The sequence below is a fragment of the Ischnura elegans genome, chromosome 5 (genome assembly GCF_921293095.1).
Source record: "Ischnura elegans chromosome 5, ioIscEleg1.1, whole genome shotgun sequence".
In the NCBI taxonomy this organism is placed as follows: domain Eukaryota; kingdom Metazoa; phylum Arthropoda; class Insecta; order Odonata; family Coenagrionidae; genus Ischnura; species Ischnura elegans.
In genome coordinates, this window is record NC_060250.1 from 104,909,648 (window position 1) to 104,927,047 (window position 17,400).

General features: G+C 39.0%; 1 protein-coding gene across 3 annotated transcripts in view; it reads left to right on the top strand.

Annotated features, from left to right (window-relative positions):
• Positions 1 to 17,400, top strand: part of LOC124159371 (scoloptoxin SSD14-like) — a 90,455-nt gene that overhangs the window by 36,523 nt on the left and 36,532 nt on the right. The gene's annotated exons all lie outside the window — the stretch shown is intronic.

Sequence of the window (17,400 nt, forward strand, 5' to 3'; positions counted from 1 at the left end):
TCAGTGTTCTCATCCGCTAGATTATTGATATTCTAGCACCATATAATTATGTTTACGTACCCACCTGTTCACATTTATAGTTTCTTCCAATATTTTCTTCTTCTGGGGAAATTTGCTATTATCAGCTTGGTTGTGTAGTTAACCAGATGACCGATAATACACATATTTGTGAGAAAATAAGTGTGTAGAATAATGCAATTGCGACTGTGAGAAGTTTAGTGATTTGTCGTCCTCTCATCCTATTATAAATTTTATGAGAAAGTTGACCGTTTGAAATCGTACTTCGTGAGAATTTTCTTTTCCCCGCTTTTTGTTGTGCTGTATAACATTTTGTCTCGAAACTTTCCAAAACTTTCGTTTCAACAACAATGAAAAACTTGATAACTTTTTTCCCGAAAAATTCTTTAAAAATGGAATTCTCAATTGTCCTCTTCTGAAAAGAGGTAAAACTGCTATATCAGATCACAGTAGAGGCATGAGCAAGTACTCTCAACTTAGCCCTCACCCCCTAGTACGTTGTAAGTACAGACTCAGTGGCTGTAGAAATCTGACTGTATCCGCAAGCATTCATTGATCCAGGATAGGGACAAGGGAGGCTAGGTGGGGAACTTGAGGAGTACTAACCTCTAAGCAGTAATAGTTGTCCGGGAGGTTGCGAAAATTATGAAAATTTTGAGGCTTGTAACAACCCAGTAAGGTTTTCTCGCAACTCTCCTCTCCCGTATATATTCGTCAACTGAACTAAATTACCATATAAATCTAGTGTAAATTTTGTGTAAATTGAATACCCAAGGGTAGCTCCACTATGAAAAAACTGCCACTGTCCGCTAGTGATGTGATTCAAGGTTAAAAGAACTTCTGGAAGACTTTGGACATCTTTGAAGTACACCTTTTGGTTAAGACGCTCTCCCTTCGTCTCGTAACAATCTACTTAGGAAGGGATTAGTCGAGTCATCGGTCGGTCCATTCATCAGCTGCGAATCAAATTACGTCCCCTGTTACTGATGAGACGATTGACCGCGCTCAACTGTCTTCCGCGTTCAGCAGCCGAATGCCCCCGACCGTTTCCTCATCTCCCATCCCGGGTTTTCGCAATCTATCCTAGTCCGTTCATTCCCGCCTTGACATGGCTATCCACATAGAGTGATAGATACCTCAGTGATAATACTGGTTCGTGGACAGGTTTTTTTATGATAATGGGGGGGGAGAGTTCAGAGGTTAATCGGGTCAGAGTTCGCTTAATACTCCCTAAATTTTACTGTCAAAGAACCTTACGGCTTCCCCCGAAGGCTACGGCCTAGAGCGGCGAGGACGCAAAAGTTTCCTCGTTCAGTTTAGTTCCTTGCGAACAGTAAACATAGGTCGGTGACATGACCTTCCCTTTGAAGTCTCATTTTCAATGATTCGGGTTTCCCGGGGTCACCAGCCCGAGTTGACCGTGACCGTTAAACGTATTTCAATGAACATTTTTCGGGAACAATATTCACGCTCATTTTCTTTAATTCTTATGATTCAGGGGCGTCATGGGTTCTTAATAGAAGATAAAACACGCACAGATTTACAAAATCTGAAATAAGTAAGGTTAATTGGAGGAGGCGACCTGCTGTTGAGGTCATTTGTGCTATCAAGAGAAGGGCGGAAAAAAGCGTTGCGAGAGGAAGGCGTGAAGAGATCACGGGCGAAGTAGGTATCTATTGTGTGCTGAAGTTCCCTCCAGACATAAAGGTAATTAGGGAGAGCCGTAGTTAGTGGGATGGGGAGGTGCAGGGGTGCACATTCTCGAAATGTTTGGGGGAATTATGAATGTACTGCCCCGCCCCCCCCCCCCCTTGTCTCCCCCCCCTCCAGGAAAAATTTCCTCCTGCTACGCTCTTGAAGCAAGTGCAGGGATTCCTGTGAAAAATATCTCTTGCACCGCCACTATTTGAACCCGGAATTTCAAGTCAGAAACTGCGTACATCACTACCACCTAGTGCCGTATCTAGAGAGGGTCTGGGGTATCCAATTTACATAAGATAAAATGGTCATTTTGTTCAGTTGTCGAATATGTACAGGAGTGCCCCGAGATATTCTTAAAGTGTTGTTATATATCTCGGCATTCCTAAAATTTCCGTAACCTCTCGGACCCCCACTACTGCTGGAAGGTTACCCCGCAGACCCTCCTCCTAGACCCCTTTGTTCCTATCCTATATCCGTCACTGCCGACAAATGTGAAGTATCCTCGACTGGTATTTGAACTCTGACTTTGATCAGCTAATTTAAATTCGTCTCAGATGCTCGACGACTCAAGCTAAGAAGCGTCGTCTTCCTAGGAGGAGTTTTGTGCAGCAATTTTTCAAATGATTTTTTTCCCGTGGAACAGTCGCAAATTGCGAGCATTTGCATATGAATCCATTAAGGTGCGGCGCTAACTAGTCGGCGGTTATTTCCTGGAATAAAAAGTAAAGAATTCATTTACCTATAGCTACTCCTACTGTATCACTTAAGTAGGTAATTAAAAGCGGAATAAGGACCACCCTCTGCTGCGATTAAATCTAGCATTCATCAACTTTTTGGTCCCGCCCATTTAGTCACTAAGTCCTCTCGTTTTTTATTGGAATGGGAACTGCTATGGTAACATCTCCCATGTATGAAATAATGGAGGATGAAAGTCTCTCGCTATTGTTTTGCTACAGGTTGATTGATGGTGATTATGACTGCTGCCTGTGTCATGGCAGGAAGAGCTTAAAATACGTTAAATAAATATTGAGAAAGTATTAAAGATAAAATTCGTTATCAGTCATCGTGAGAGTACTTGCTTTTTTCAGTGTCGCATTTCGATTTTATGACGTATTTCAAGAGAATGCCTCGGCCAATTCTGAACATGTTTTTCTGTCAACGACATCATTCATATTCCTTTATCACATTTTATTATTTCCACACCTTTATTGAGAACTAACCGTTCTCTTCCTGCTAGTGATAGCTTCCATTTTCGCTGACAGTTAAATCGATATGACAACGCTTCTGTGTTCGAGATTCCATAACTCGTAATGAACTGTTGAAAATCACCTATATTCATACCGGCAGTCTCATTTTACTTTTTCTTGAAAATATCTCAACTCTCTGCGTCATCCATTAATGTCATCAATTAAGGCCGTAAATGCCGCGTGCATTTCGTGAAGCCGTTCATGAATCAGAATAGGAGATAGCTGCTTCTAATCCATGTCGTAACGTTTGTTTATGATAGTTGTTTGTATTTTCAGTTTATCTGAAGTGCCCTTAATTGCCCCAATGCATCCGTGTGCTACTTGCGCTTACTATCCGACTTTGATGTATTCGTAAAAGCCTTTCGCAGAACACGTGTTGGCTGGAACTGATAGGTGAGCGTTTGAGGAAAGGAACATCTTGGGCATGAGTAAAACGGCTTGAGCATTACGCGATATCGTGAATCGGCAGTGATCGTACTTCCATCATCTCAGTCTATTCTCGGAAAACAGCTGGGCGGTACTCGAGACAGCAGAGAAATTAGGGAATTCCCATGCTGACGTAAGAGTCTCATGAGCGATGTCACTGATAACCAGCTTAAAAAGTTGCGGATTGTTGTACTTCCTTTTGGTTGATCTTTTAGTCGAAAAAAATCTCTTCGCTATTTTCCTTCTACGTTTTGCATGCATTTCCTCCATCATTTCTTCTCGAGGCATTGAACTCCAACTAATCTCGTCCTGTCTTCCTATAACTCTAATTTATAGTTCATACAGCCTCCGATCAACATTTCAGTGTCTTGGCCCCCACATAAAACTTCGAATGAGTGTATTAAATGGCTAGATCAAGGTTGAAATTGATAACCTCTTGTCTAACTGTACAACAACTCCTCTCACAGTTTCATCGAATGCGGCGTCTTGGTGCTCTCCGCGCCTATTACTTGACGCCAGTCTATGTTAGCCCTATGTCAATTTATGCGTGCGAAGGTTAAACAAACGATTGTATCAGCCGTAATATCCGTGTACGGTTTATTTAACCCTCTAAATTTTAGTAAAAAATGTTTTCACGAGCTGTAACATATCGATGGTGCTTTAAAAATCATTCAAATGGAGGAAACATTCTGAAGATAATGGGTAATAGTCTCTAATTAGGAATGAGCAACCCGTCGGAACACGAGTCATAAGTTTTCATTTCATACCTCCTAAAAGCTACTACAAATATGACTTTTTGTGATTACTTACACAAGTGTGCAAATTAAAATATAATTATTATCAGTCATTATTTTAAGTTATCTCAAAACAAATGTATTCATTTCAATCAATTAAGTTTTGTTTGCGTGCATGGCTTTAGATCAGTTATTTGTAGTCTTCTCTTGCGTGCGAGTCGGGCTGACGCTTCCAATCATACTTTTTTCCGTGAATTCTGCTTGGGCTCGGAACATTTTTGTTTTTAAATTTGTTCTTCGATAAAGAATTCAAATGAAAGCCTTAACCATTAACAGCTTTTGCATTCACAATACAAAACTCCACGGGCGGCATTCATTGCTCCTCAATGGAGGGCATGTGGTCATTAACTAATGCTGATAATAATTTAATTGTTAAGTAAGGGAACAAATGCCTGCGGCATCTCTCGCGCGATATATTGTCTCGGAATATCCCTTAACTCCATTACTGCATCGATCTTAAAATCTTAATTTAGAGATGGAAAATTCTTTTATTTCTCGCATCGAAATGCCATGCGATTGCTTTTTTATTTTCTTTCAATTTTCACATTTATTTTAGTCTATCCAGTTGAAGTTTACGCCTCAATGCCTCTTTACTTCCCGCGTTCTATTGTCTCGACAGTTCCGCTGCATGGATTCATTTAAGCTTTGACTACGGAAGCAAACACTCCTGAGTGTGGATTGAGATAAGTTCACATGCAAATACTTCATGCTATTGCTCAAACACGACAGAAGAACGATTTTCAAGACGAGTAACTTATTGGGGACTAATTGATGAGCGACCAGGAAATATTAAAATGGAGGCAGAAGGAATATACCGGATTAAACACTAGACACGCGAGAAAGTTGACGCTGGAGAAACTAGGAGGGCTATCAAAACCAAAGTCAAGGAACTTAAATGCCGACTGGTTTATGCAGAAAAATCGCCCATCGTAGAGCACACTGGCCAAGGGCACGACGTAGACACCGAGAACCCCGCTATCCTCGCAACTGATTAATACTACCAAACGCGTATTTTCAGAGAAGCTTTGGAAATAAGGAAACAAAAACAATTTTAATAGATACAACGGGCAACGGATTAGTGACACCTGGCTATCAGTAATTTCTAGAAGAAACACCGTCGGGAATATTCCAAATCCACCCCGGTGATCGTATATATATTGACGCGCAGCATAGGCGAGATTATTACCCTTGACAAAGTCTCCAAAAGAGGGGAGGAATTTAATCACTGACGGCCTTTTTTAACCACTGACGCGGGGAAACACAAAAGTAACTCTTCGTTAAAAATTTCGCGGGTACTCGTCATGTTGAATAAAAACTTTTGGGCTATGTCGCCGCGTCAATTCTTGGTTGGCCCCAACGTTTCCCGACCGATGCTGGTCGATTTCTCAAGGGATTCTCAGATGAGGGGATGATCCGAAAGAATTGACGCGGCGACAGCCCAAAAGTTTTTATTCAACACAAAAGTAACTGTATCCTGCGAAAGTTTCAATAGGGTAGTTTCCTTCATCAAAGAAAACGAAAGGCATTGATTGTGATTCGTTACCCACCATTAGTGTATTCATAATATACAAATTATTTGGTTTTAGAAATACCGGTTTAGACGAATGGCAATGGTCAATTTTATCCTCATTTGAAAAAGGCCAGATTGGCGCCCTTGCGATGCCACTCCACGTGACGTCACAGGGACCTAGTTTCTATACGAGTAGATAGGAGTTTTACATCGTCTGAGATTACCAATGCATGCATGAGGCACAGAGCTTAGAGAAACATCTCTTAATAATCACACATTAAAAATACCTAAGTTCGGAAAGTATCCTTCGTTTGACAGGGTATTAATGATCGTTATTTAAGCCAAGCGCTACCAGCTAGCAGGGTACTCTGCTACCTACTAGCATCCTGCGTCGTATCAGCGCTCAAAGCCTCGCCCCAAGGTCACTTAACTTGCGGCAGCGGGAACCAGAACGACGTCACACGGGCTTTTCCCGGCATTCATACTTAGCCGTCGCATTTTCGCGCGCTTGAAAATGTTCACTTTTCATTTAATCGCGAAAAATGGATATCGTCATTAAAAAATCTAAAAGCGTGAAATACGTACTCCAGGAGTAATAATCTTTCGATTTAGGAAATAAAAAATAATAGGAAACCACCCTATTCTCTGACGAGCTTGAAGGATATTTTCGAATGACTGATGCATGGCCAGGAGTTATTCCTTGGGCGCGTGCCTCTCCTATTCCACTCTGTAATTAGCGTGTGCGAGGAAGTAATTTACCCAAGTCTCCTCCTCCGACTGATTCCAGGTGCCACTTTATGCTTTCCCCGGATGCGGAAGGTGGATTTCTAAACGCTATTATCCCTTGAAAATATTTTTTACCTGAACTAAAAGTTTCGATTCTCGCCTTTTTGTCTCCGCTTCACCAGGATAAACTGCAGACCTAGGCGAAGATTTTGAAAGCCTTATTCCGTCATGGCAGCGTATTAACCGTTCTCTTTCATCTATATGGAAGTTTGCTACTATGATGAAAGCTGAATTACTTTTTCTTGCGGAAGTATCCATCTTAGTAAGAGTGTATAGTTTCTTTTGACGTGTTATCTCCTGAACACGGCGAAAGCTTCGTTGCCCGTTAATCATAAAAAATGGGTTATTCATGGAATTATCCTTGTAGTTGAACTCAGGGACGGATCCAGGATTTCTTTATGAGGGGGGAGGGCAAAAGCAAGGCCGTATCCAGGATTTTGATCTGGAGGGTGCGGGGCATTAAGATACCTCGTAATGCAGAACGAACACAATAATAATGGGACCGTATTAAAAATCTTGCATGTTTTTTAAGAGTCTGGGGGGCACGTGCCCCCGTGCCCTTCCCCTAGATCCGCCTATGGTTGAGCTATAATCTTAAATCGAATACTACCTATTTAGCAACCCTGTCGTATTGGGGCCACAGTGTCGCGAAGAAAATCAACCATATCAACGCGCGTTCATATGCGCGTTCATTCTTTGGTGTTTCCTCGACACCCATTGACCTTTGTGTTGCCATAACTTGATTGTGGCTCTCACGATGACTCATTCCCTCCTTTGTAAAATTTATTGTAGCGCTTGATTCTGATGTTAATAATTCTTAACTGTGTCAAAATTTGATGGCTTTGCTTGAGTGCCTTACTTTTACTTTATTTTGCCATTTCATGTCAGGATGTTTTACTGTGTGATAAACAAACGCCCAGAAATGATAAAAAATGAACTTTCCTTGAGAAAATCCCGGGGAAAATCTCTCATCCTATCATTTGAATTCATTGTTTGATGTTCATGGCAGAACAAAAACAAGCATCAACTACTGTTCCGCAAACATTTTTAACTGACGCTGTTGACGTGGACGAAATCTAGAGTTTTATGTTTGGGGGCCAGTAATCCTGCCGGGTTTTTAGAGGCTATCGAACACCTCCGTTTCATAGCCCCTAAGTGTTCCTAGAAAATTTGTTTGAATGAGCCTCTGAATACAGCTTTCTAAGTATTATCTAAGCCTAAAATTTAGTTTAACTTTTGATATTTTTGTTTTCATCGTAGTTGAATGAACACGTTTCGCACTTTTTTCAGACAAATTACCATTGAAGTGGGGGGTGCCAGGCTCCTCCTCGCCCTCCCCCCCTCCAAAAAAATCCGCCCTTGGCTGTCGACTAGTTTTAGCGGCTATGGCGTATTTATCGAGACATACAGAAAGATCACACGCGATGTTGAGCCCTGTGAATCCAACAACGTTAGGAGGGGAGGAGGAGGAAGATAGTTTGAGGAATATGATAGGGGGTGGGTCAGAGCATAAAGGTATAACAGCGAGGAGGGGAACACAGGCAAGGCTTGATGGCGATGAAGTCAAGGGGGGAGGGAGGATTAGCTAGGAAAAGGTCAGATTTTAAATTAGTTGACAAGAATTGGAAACATTTAAATTCAGTCATGTCATTTGAAATTGCCATGTTAGGTGCAAGAGAGAATTGAAATCAGTTGATTTCATTGTTCGACGGAAATAAATCACATAAGCTACTGAAAAGATTATACTTCATTATTCTTGATAAAAGTCAACCGATGCGAAATATACCCGAAAGATGGACGCTGATGTTTTGAAGAATGATTATTTATGTTTGATGATAGCTCATGGGAAGTCCATTCGTGTGAGATAAATTACAAGCATGAGATTTTATCGATTCCCATCTGCAAATCTTCGGTGTATTAGCGGTTGCTATTTGTAGTCTACCCCAGGAATTTTAACGGATTAAGTAATTGTCATGTTTATCTCTATTTCAAGAGCTCTGTCTTTTATCGATTTATGTTTCTTTCGTCTGTATCCAGCTTGTCTCGGCTTCACTCACTGTCAGTCAAGGAAAGACACTAGTTTCTACTTCAGTATCTAACGAGATTCTTTCGGTACGGTCCATTTATATTGTTTGGTGGCGAAAAATATAGTGAAACCTACTCCTTCGAAGATTCTGGAATAGAAGGTTTAGGAATCTTGGGTTACATCGTGAATCTAGAGCAGACGGAGAGTTCTTCTGGTACCACTTCACTTGGTAGAACTAGTATTTTGATACAAATCAGGTATGGCATCACTTCTCTAGCCTTATATCAAGAATAATTAGTTCATTATCATTTTCAAAGGAATATATATGTGTAATTAAAAGTGTGGTAAATTCAGTGAATGGTCGGAATTCCGTCTTAATTTGTGGCACATCGAAGAAACAAGTCTCTTATCCACACCAATAAATCACTTTAGATTTATGGTCTTGTGCAGTTTCTCTCCTATTTTTGTGCCGCTGCATTGCCACTTTCGTGACCTGAATGTACATTCATAGAAACCATGCTTTTTTCATTTAGCATATTTTCACTTGAAATCGTGTATTTGGTGATTAATATCCGTAAAAGGTTGTCAACAATACCCTATGATGACGCTGATAACCGCGCCGACGCGACAGCGCGTACATTTTTCATACATGTAATGCTTCTATATATATTAAATTTGTAGCGTGCCAGTCAATCTGCATTTTGTGCAGTCACACTTTAGGGTCAACCTTATTCGTAGTTAGTGCTACAGGGATGGGGTTTGGTGCGTTAGACGCAGAATTTCTGTAGGCACATTTTAGACTTTGTTCCAGCACTGTAGCTCAACATTGCGTACAGTTGCGGGCAAAAAAAACGTGCTAAAACGGACCAAAAGCAGCCCGCCCGCAAAACGGGAGACAAACAGCGGCAAGCCACAGTTAATTCCTCTCTCCCCGGTGCAGTGGTTTGCCTTTGAAAAACTCTAGCAACCAGTAACAGGTACAACACAATGACAGGCAACAGCGTCACAACGATAGGGTACAATACAGCGACCGGTAGTGCAAATGTCATCCTGGCTGTGGAACGGGCAGGTTGGCACTGCTTGTCATGTTGATATTAAAACTGTAGAGTCATTTTGATAAAAAAATTTGGAATGTCGCTTTTTGCGAGACTCGTGTCAGGTCCTGAGTCTTTTATGGTCGACCAAGGAAGATACAGGGAGCGCCACATTTCGCCGACGGCACAAATAGTCCTTATCACGCATCGTGCGTGTACAGATGACTTGGCTCAACAAACATGCGAGGAAGCTGTTAGAACGTCATGGATCACATAATTGATTGTCGCTCCCCGCCTTGGGTGCGAAATGCTTCTCAAACTTACTCCGGATTCGTTCTCACTCTTTCCTCGTAATCGAAACCACAGTTTAAAAGCGACGATACTTTCGTGACCTACTGTTCAATGATGATAATGCTGTTTAAACTATCTTGAATATGATTTCTTACTGTCTACGAAGTAGAAAGAGACATGTCGGTAATGGGTCGTACATATAAGTATGAAACGAGATCTCTCTTGTATATATATTTAGCTGGAATGTATCAAACAAATGCTGTTTTATAGGACTTTTGTATTCCACATGAAATAAAGTGTTTCAAATTTCGTTCCCTTAATTAAGGTTGAGACTTAAGAGAGGAAGAAAATTGTTCCATCGAAATTTATTTTAGCACCTATCTGCAGAATTTATGAATGAAAATGCGAAAATATTTTATTTTCATTTTTAATAATAATCGTTAGTCCTTTTTTTCGGAATCATACTCAAAATCAAAAAGTACAAGTTCTTTGAGATAGTTAAAATAATATCCCCTCCAAGTTGTATTTCGTACAACCTGGTATTGATTACCTCCCCAAAATCATCCTTTTTTGTGGAATTAGGAACTTATCTCTTATGCCTATGAAAAAAATATTTTTAGGAGAAGAGGTCAAAAAGCGAGTGATCAGTTTTGTTCCCAATGGATAGTTCTTGTTTTATCGTTCCTTAAACTGCAATTTTATCACTTTGAAGTCATTTTCTTGTGTGTGTGTTTGCTTGCCCTTCCGAGCAAAATCTTGCAACTCAAATGTAGCCCTCATCCCAATTAGCTTTCAACTTAAAATATTTAGTTCTGATCAGAATCAAATGATTATATATTGTTTTCTTACACTCGTTTTATGCTTCCATGAGGTTTTGTAGCCATATAAGCCTCGCTTTTGTTAAATAAAATAAAAAAATATTTCAATAGTTAAAATATAAAATTGTATGTTTAGATTATTTTTTTTAACTAAAAGGAATAAAATGTTACAATAAATTACAAATTCAAATTAAAAAATCGCTTTTATTGGAACTGAAAGAAGAAAATAAAATATCCTGACTTGACCCATGATTCCAAGTTTAATTTTTTCAGATAAAGGAATACATGTTCAAAGCAAAAGAGGTGGTGAGCATCAATTTAAACTGCTTAAATCAAATTCTTTCCCTGTAAATATTCAACCTTGTACAATGGAGCTTAATCTTTTCCAATTATCATAGCCATCTGACCGCTTTTAGGAGGTCCGTTAAGGAGAGGACGAAAGCCTAACCCACACTATATACGTCATCCTTACTACTACATATGCCATGGTTGTATTGGCCTATCTCACTAACCATTCTTTCATGCTATGGTGATCCGCAATATTTTGTTCGCGGTACATTTCCTGCTCCTGTTATTCCTTCTGGTACTCTTAAATACTTATCGCCAAATTTTCCCGTTCATATTTGATGTCTACGTCTTATCCTGCTGATTAATCTGCTTTCTCCTGAAACGCGTTCCTTATATTTCAATTGCTTCTGCTCTATGTATTTCGGAACTCCATGACCCCATTGCGACTATCGAGAGTTGAACGTTGATTCTCAGTTTTTCTTAAGTCTAATTTTACCAATGTCGCTATGACTTAATTAGTCCCCCTCTCACATCAGCCATAGCTATCATATGAGGGTGAGCTGTGTTAGCACTCATACATTTGTTAATATATTTTTATGTTGAGCTCCAGTGCATGTGAGAGAGGGGAATGAAGAAGAGAGAGTCCCAGAAAGAGGGAGGATCGTGGAAAATTTTAAATAACGGCTGGAAGAATTTATTGAAACCTCGACAAGAGCGTACGTATTACAGCGGAAAGAAGGTCGCCATTAATTTTAGCAAAAACTATTCACAGCCATACTGAATAGAGACTAGTAGTCAAAATTATCCTCCACTGCGACCCCAAAATTTGTGAATACAATTCACCCATGTGTAATGGCCTTATCTTGCAGTTTCCATTGTACATGTTGAAACAGAGCAGCAGATAAGCGATGGGTTTCTCCTTCATCGAATTTTTTTGTGACAACACTTTGATGTAATTTGACACTGACTTTCTGCGATTTGTTTTTTCATCCATCTAAGCACGGTATTTCGAGAAGTTCTTTCCCCAAGCGCACAAAACCTTTCCCTGAGCCGAATGCTGATAAAGAATATTTTTAATGCCTCCGCACGAACAAACGTGTTTTTTCGCATCCTCTTCCCTCGTGCAGCCAGCAACATACATTCATTCGTTTCCAACCTTCCCTTTTGTGGTTTAATAAGGCGGCAGAAAGATTGCCTGAGATTTTCTACTGCTTAAAATCAGTGCATTTCAACAAGAGATTAAGCGTAAGACGACTTCTCAGGATCTTGTAAATAAAGGGTTAAGTATTACCTGCTGTGTCTAGGAATGATCGGGAATTACTGATAGTAAAGTCAGCCTTTAAGGTTAAAGAAACTTTATTCGGAAGATAATGCATGCTTATAATGAACGTGAAAGACAGCAATGCCAATTTGTGACTATGTCTTGCAGTAAAATTTCTACTATTGGAATATTGAGGTTGAGGTGAGGTTAAAGTTACTATAAGCCATCTTTAACTCATTAAATTTAAGTTTATTAAAGGGGCGTAACATTTTTCGTCATAAGTCTATGTATATGCTGGTAACCGCAATGTCTGCTATAGAAACCAGGAAAAAAAACAGGTCGCCCTTGTAAAGTGGACAATTTTTGTAATAGAAACCTCAAAATTTCAAACACTATTCGGTTGGATGAACTATTGCACGATCGCGCTGATTTTTATGTGGCTTGTTTTCAAATGAAACTACTTTTAAAAAAAGCATCCGTTATAGCAAATTAAAACAATGGAAGTACCCCACAGAGGCGAATTTTCCGAAAAACTTGGCCAAAACTCCAAAAGTGAAAAATGCTATAAAGGTTTGTTAGTTATTGAAGCTAGGTAAAAAAATATGCTTTTAGCATGAATTCTTTCTCTATTTATAGTGTCACTTAGTGTAGACATCAGCCTCTTTCGAAGAGTTCTGACGTCAACGAGTAAAGTGTTTTTTGTAAAACGTAAAGTTGAAGTGCTTAATTTCAGGGAAAACTGGTCAGAAAATGGATAGAATCACTATGGATTCATTCCTAGAGGTCATTTAGGTAAACCTACTATGCTTTAGTCCAAATTTGTCGTTAAAAAGTTTACTAAAAATGTGTATGGGCAACTGATCACATTAAAAAATATATTTCAACGTTTATTTAGACGTAAAGACATCGAATATAATAAACTGAATTAAGCGTCCTAATTTATGTCATATTATAGCCTAGTATGTATAAAAAGTGGGCATGAGAACAATAGCTTTTACATCCCACAACTTTGTTCATACATGTAATTTATTGTTGAAAATATTCTACTGATTTTCCTCGAGTATACCAAGTTGTTTTTTAATTTCTCGCGAAATTTGCCGCTCATAGTGCAGCAGTAATCATTAAAAGGTTCAATAAGTAGTCATTCAACTCTTAAAAAGAAAGAAATGGCTGATGTGGTGATGCCTTGCCCATCAGCTTTATATGAAGGAAGATTGAGATTCCGTATCAAAAGACTAGTTACAAGTTACACCGAGTTACATTTGGAAATCGAGAAATTTCTTGCTTGTATCACTCTCCAAGTTAATTTTAGGCGGTGCTCATCTTCTATGAATGATTATTTTTTCCTAAAGGAAAAAAAAACCAAAGGCTCGACAAGGTGATCAGCCTGCCCATAAACTCCCTCGCATCACAACCATCTGTGGGTGGTCACCCCAGTGGCTTAGCTATGGAGGGTGTCCGGATCATCCGCCCTGAAATATAAAGACACAATTATTTTCCTTCATATAAGAAAACGAAATGTTGAAAAATCATGAGTTAAAAAATATTTCTTTAACCAATGAAGTTTCTTCGATTATTAATGTGTTAAAATTGGTTTAAAAACCATTACTTCGTACCCTGTTTTTCAAACATTTCCCCCATTTTTTTGGACCCCCGAACGAAATTCCTTGCTAATCCACTGGCAGGCATGTTCCATATAACACTTCAGATACAGCCACCCAGGAATTGTAATGAACATTGACCACTAACGATCGGTTTACGAGGCCCGTTGGATAGTACATGCCTCGGTATTTTCGGTGAAGTCCATATTAGCAAGAAAGAATATTTTCACCTAATTTAGTCGACATAGACTATTAATTTTTTTTAAATAGGATGAATGTACCAATAGCTATCACAGTAGATAAGTTTTGATGATGTTTTTTTGAGTTTGATGAGTTTTTGAAGACAAAAATGAGCTCACATATACCAAGGATGAAATTCGCCATGAAAAATCAATTGACTTTACCAGGAATCGAACCCGGATATTATATCGATACCCCAGATTGCCGGTAAGGAGTCCTACCAACTGCACCACCAGACCTTATTTTTTTGCTAGGCGAATCTCAAATTGTGCTAACTGAAAATGTCGTTGTTGTGTTCTCACTGTGGCACAGAAGATGGAGATCGTGCTTATTAAACCACTGTCGGAGAATAAACCCGTCTTACGTAAAGTCGCTATACCACGACAGACGGTTTTCAAAGCAATGCACAGAACAAGTGACTTTGTACGCAGTCACGCGCAAAGATGCAAAGTTATATGCATCAAGGATGGAATTAGCCATGAAAATGAGCTCACCTGTCGGCCGTCTACTCCAAAAACTTTGCCATTACCCACGCAGAGACTCAATTTTGTAGGTATAATAGAATAGTTGAGGTTAGAACTAAGGGCGTATCCAGAATTTTTTCTAGGGGGCCACAAGGGTCTGACAGGCAAACGGTCTTCTCATGATTGAGATTGAAAACAACGTACAATAATTAATGTACGAAATTTTCTCTTTACTTTAATATGAAAGTTGTTAATATCAAATTAAATTATTGAGGCTCAGTAATACTCAAAACAAAACGAACGTAATGATAACCGTATGAAATATCTTGACTATTTTTTTAAGCGTTTGGGTGGGGAACGTACCCCCGTCCCCCACCCCTTATTCCGCCGATGTGTATGCGAACATGTGCAAGGATGCATCACTCGCGCTCGGGCCGTCTCATTTGCTGGCTTATCACTTATTTCAAACATGTGCTATAATCTTGAAATTTTCCTGTTGTATAAATTTTACCCTCGTCAACATTTTCCTGTATCTCAAATTTTCTGCTTTTTCTCATACGTATTTTTAAATTCGAGGCACAGGAAAATAGCTGAAAAATGTGATTGGTGAACACAAAGATGACGGCAGTTCTTAATGAGAAATACGTCACGATAAAAGGAAAGTAATGGGCACTCGGTTCGATATGCTGACGTATGTCCTAGTTTTTCCGCCTTTATTTTTGCATTAAATTTCAATATCCAGAAGTAACCACAGCGTAATAAATAACTGAAACACCATAATGAAATTACTCTAATTACTTGACCTCAAGTGGGCAACAATAGTCCATCACTATGGAGCCATAATATATTGATTTGCTTCGGCGATATGAAATTTTATAGGAACTTGAGATACACGCCAAATGTGTGACGTAAATATCGAAATTAGATTATCTTAATTTGTTAATCTCTTTCGGGACAGTCTCGTCCACATTATAGATTGGTGAAGTAAATTATGTGCGAAAAGGCCAGCCTCGTGACTGGGCCTTTTACTCGAGAAGGATTACCATGGTTATCTGTAGGATCGGTGTTTATATACCTCATTTTTCGCCTTTATTATTTGAAGGCGGCGCGGCGTGGTCTTGGTTCTGCGGCCCGGTGGATGTCGGAGGAATTCAGGCAGGTGGGAGTTCCCTGAAGTCTTCCGGCCCCCACGGGGACGCGCTCCAGGGAATTCACAACTTGTGGAACCACGTCGTCCTCACCCTTTTCATTTCTTATTTAATTTTCTTTTCTTATCACTGAAAACAAATTAAGACTTTGTCAATACGGAGGTCGCCGGATCGAGCCCCACTGACAACTTTTTTTGTTATTCCCCCCACCGTTTTCTCATTAAAATATAAATGTAAAGTCATGGTGGACCAATATATTTCAAAATGAAACTTAAAAACAGTGTTTCTCGCAAAATATTATTCGAGATCATGACTAATGCGTTTAAGCCAGTAACGAATTTAAAGTGCAATCGGTACCGCAGTTTTTCATATGTCTTAAGAAAGTTATCCTTAGTTATTTCTCCGCGCGGATTTAGTGATTTAGGTACTGTCAATGTCCGTTGGTCGTGGCATCGAAGATGTGATCGTGGTTCGGTTATTGTTTACCTATTATTTTACCTTGGTATCACGATAGCCAAGAATGTTATTTCTTAGTGAAAGCTATCGCTGATCATCACGGCTCTATTTGGAGTTTTCGGTTATACTCCGCGCACTATGCTCGAGCTGGTCATTTTTGCGGAAGTGAATAGGCAGGGCAGTATTTCAAATACAAGTATTTTAAAATACGCATTTGAGATACATTTGTAGTTTGTAATTGATAAAAACGACCTTATTGCATCTTATATTTTGCATTTCAAATACAGATTTTTGGTATTTTCCCGTTCTAAAATAAAAAATACATTTCTAAAATACTTTTGAAGTAGCTCTGATAACACTTCTATAATATTATGCTACAGAGATTACTTCGTTTCCGTTACAATCGTTTTCTTCATGTTTGCAACTATCCTTAACGTTATAAAAAATATAACGACTGGTTATTATTTTTTTAAGATCTCTTAGTTTCCATACAAATGTATTTTGCATTTTAAAAGGTATTTAAAATACAATTTTGTAGTTCATTTTTCAAATACTCAAGTCTAAGGTAGTTTGTATTTTGCATTTCAAATACGTTCGGAGCGGTATTTTGAATTTTGATTCGCAAATATTCCTCCGCCTGTATCTTGCCCAGCCCTGTGAATAGGTCTGCATTTTTCTGTAGAGTGAACATACAACTGCTCATGGAGGCATATGATATAAAAAGGTTGCAATTGTTGTCTGGAAAGGGAGGCTGGTCGGCAGTCGCTGAGAGCCCCCAAAGGCAAAAACGCATACGTCTATCGTGAAGCGTGCATGTAATGTCCAATTTAAAAAAACTCAGATTACTTGAACCAGTTTTTTTGCAATAATAAAATTCTAAGTTTTCATTAGTTGCTTTATTATAGCATGCTCAATGCAAAGATATATATAAACAACAAATAAAATAAAGGTGTCACGAGATAAAAGAGAACCTGATGATTTTTTTGAAAGGCTTATTCAAAATGGTTATCTTATACGATTTTTTTTATTTTAGTGAAGTATCAAGCAATAAATTCACTAAGTAGATAATAGAACCGCAATTTCTTGTTAAATGTTATAAAATTATGTGAAATATTCGCTTTTAATTGTATTTTTTCTTATAGAATTGCTATTTTCATAAACTTTAATGCTTCTTATGAGCCGGAATCAAATGAGAAAAAATCAAAAAATTTTATGAGTCAAAAGCCATCTCCAAGCATGCAACTTCCTAAAATTTCTCCTCCTCCTCGAAATCCTCGAATTCCCCGGGTAA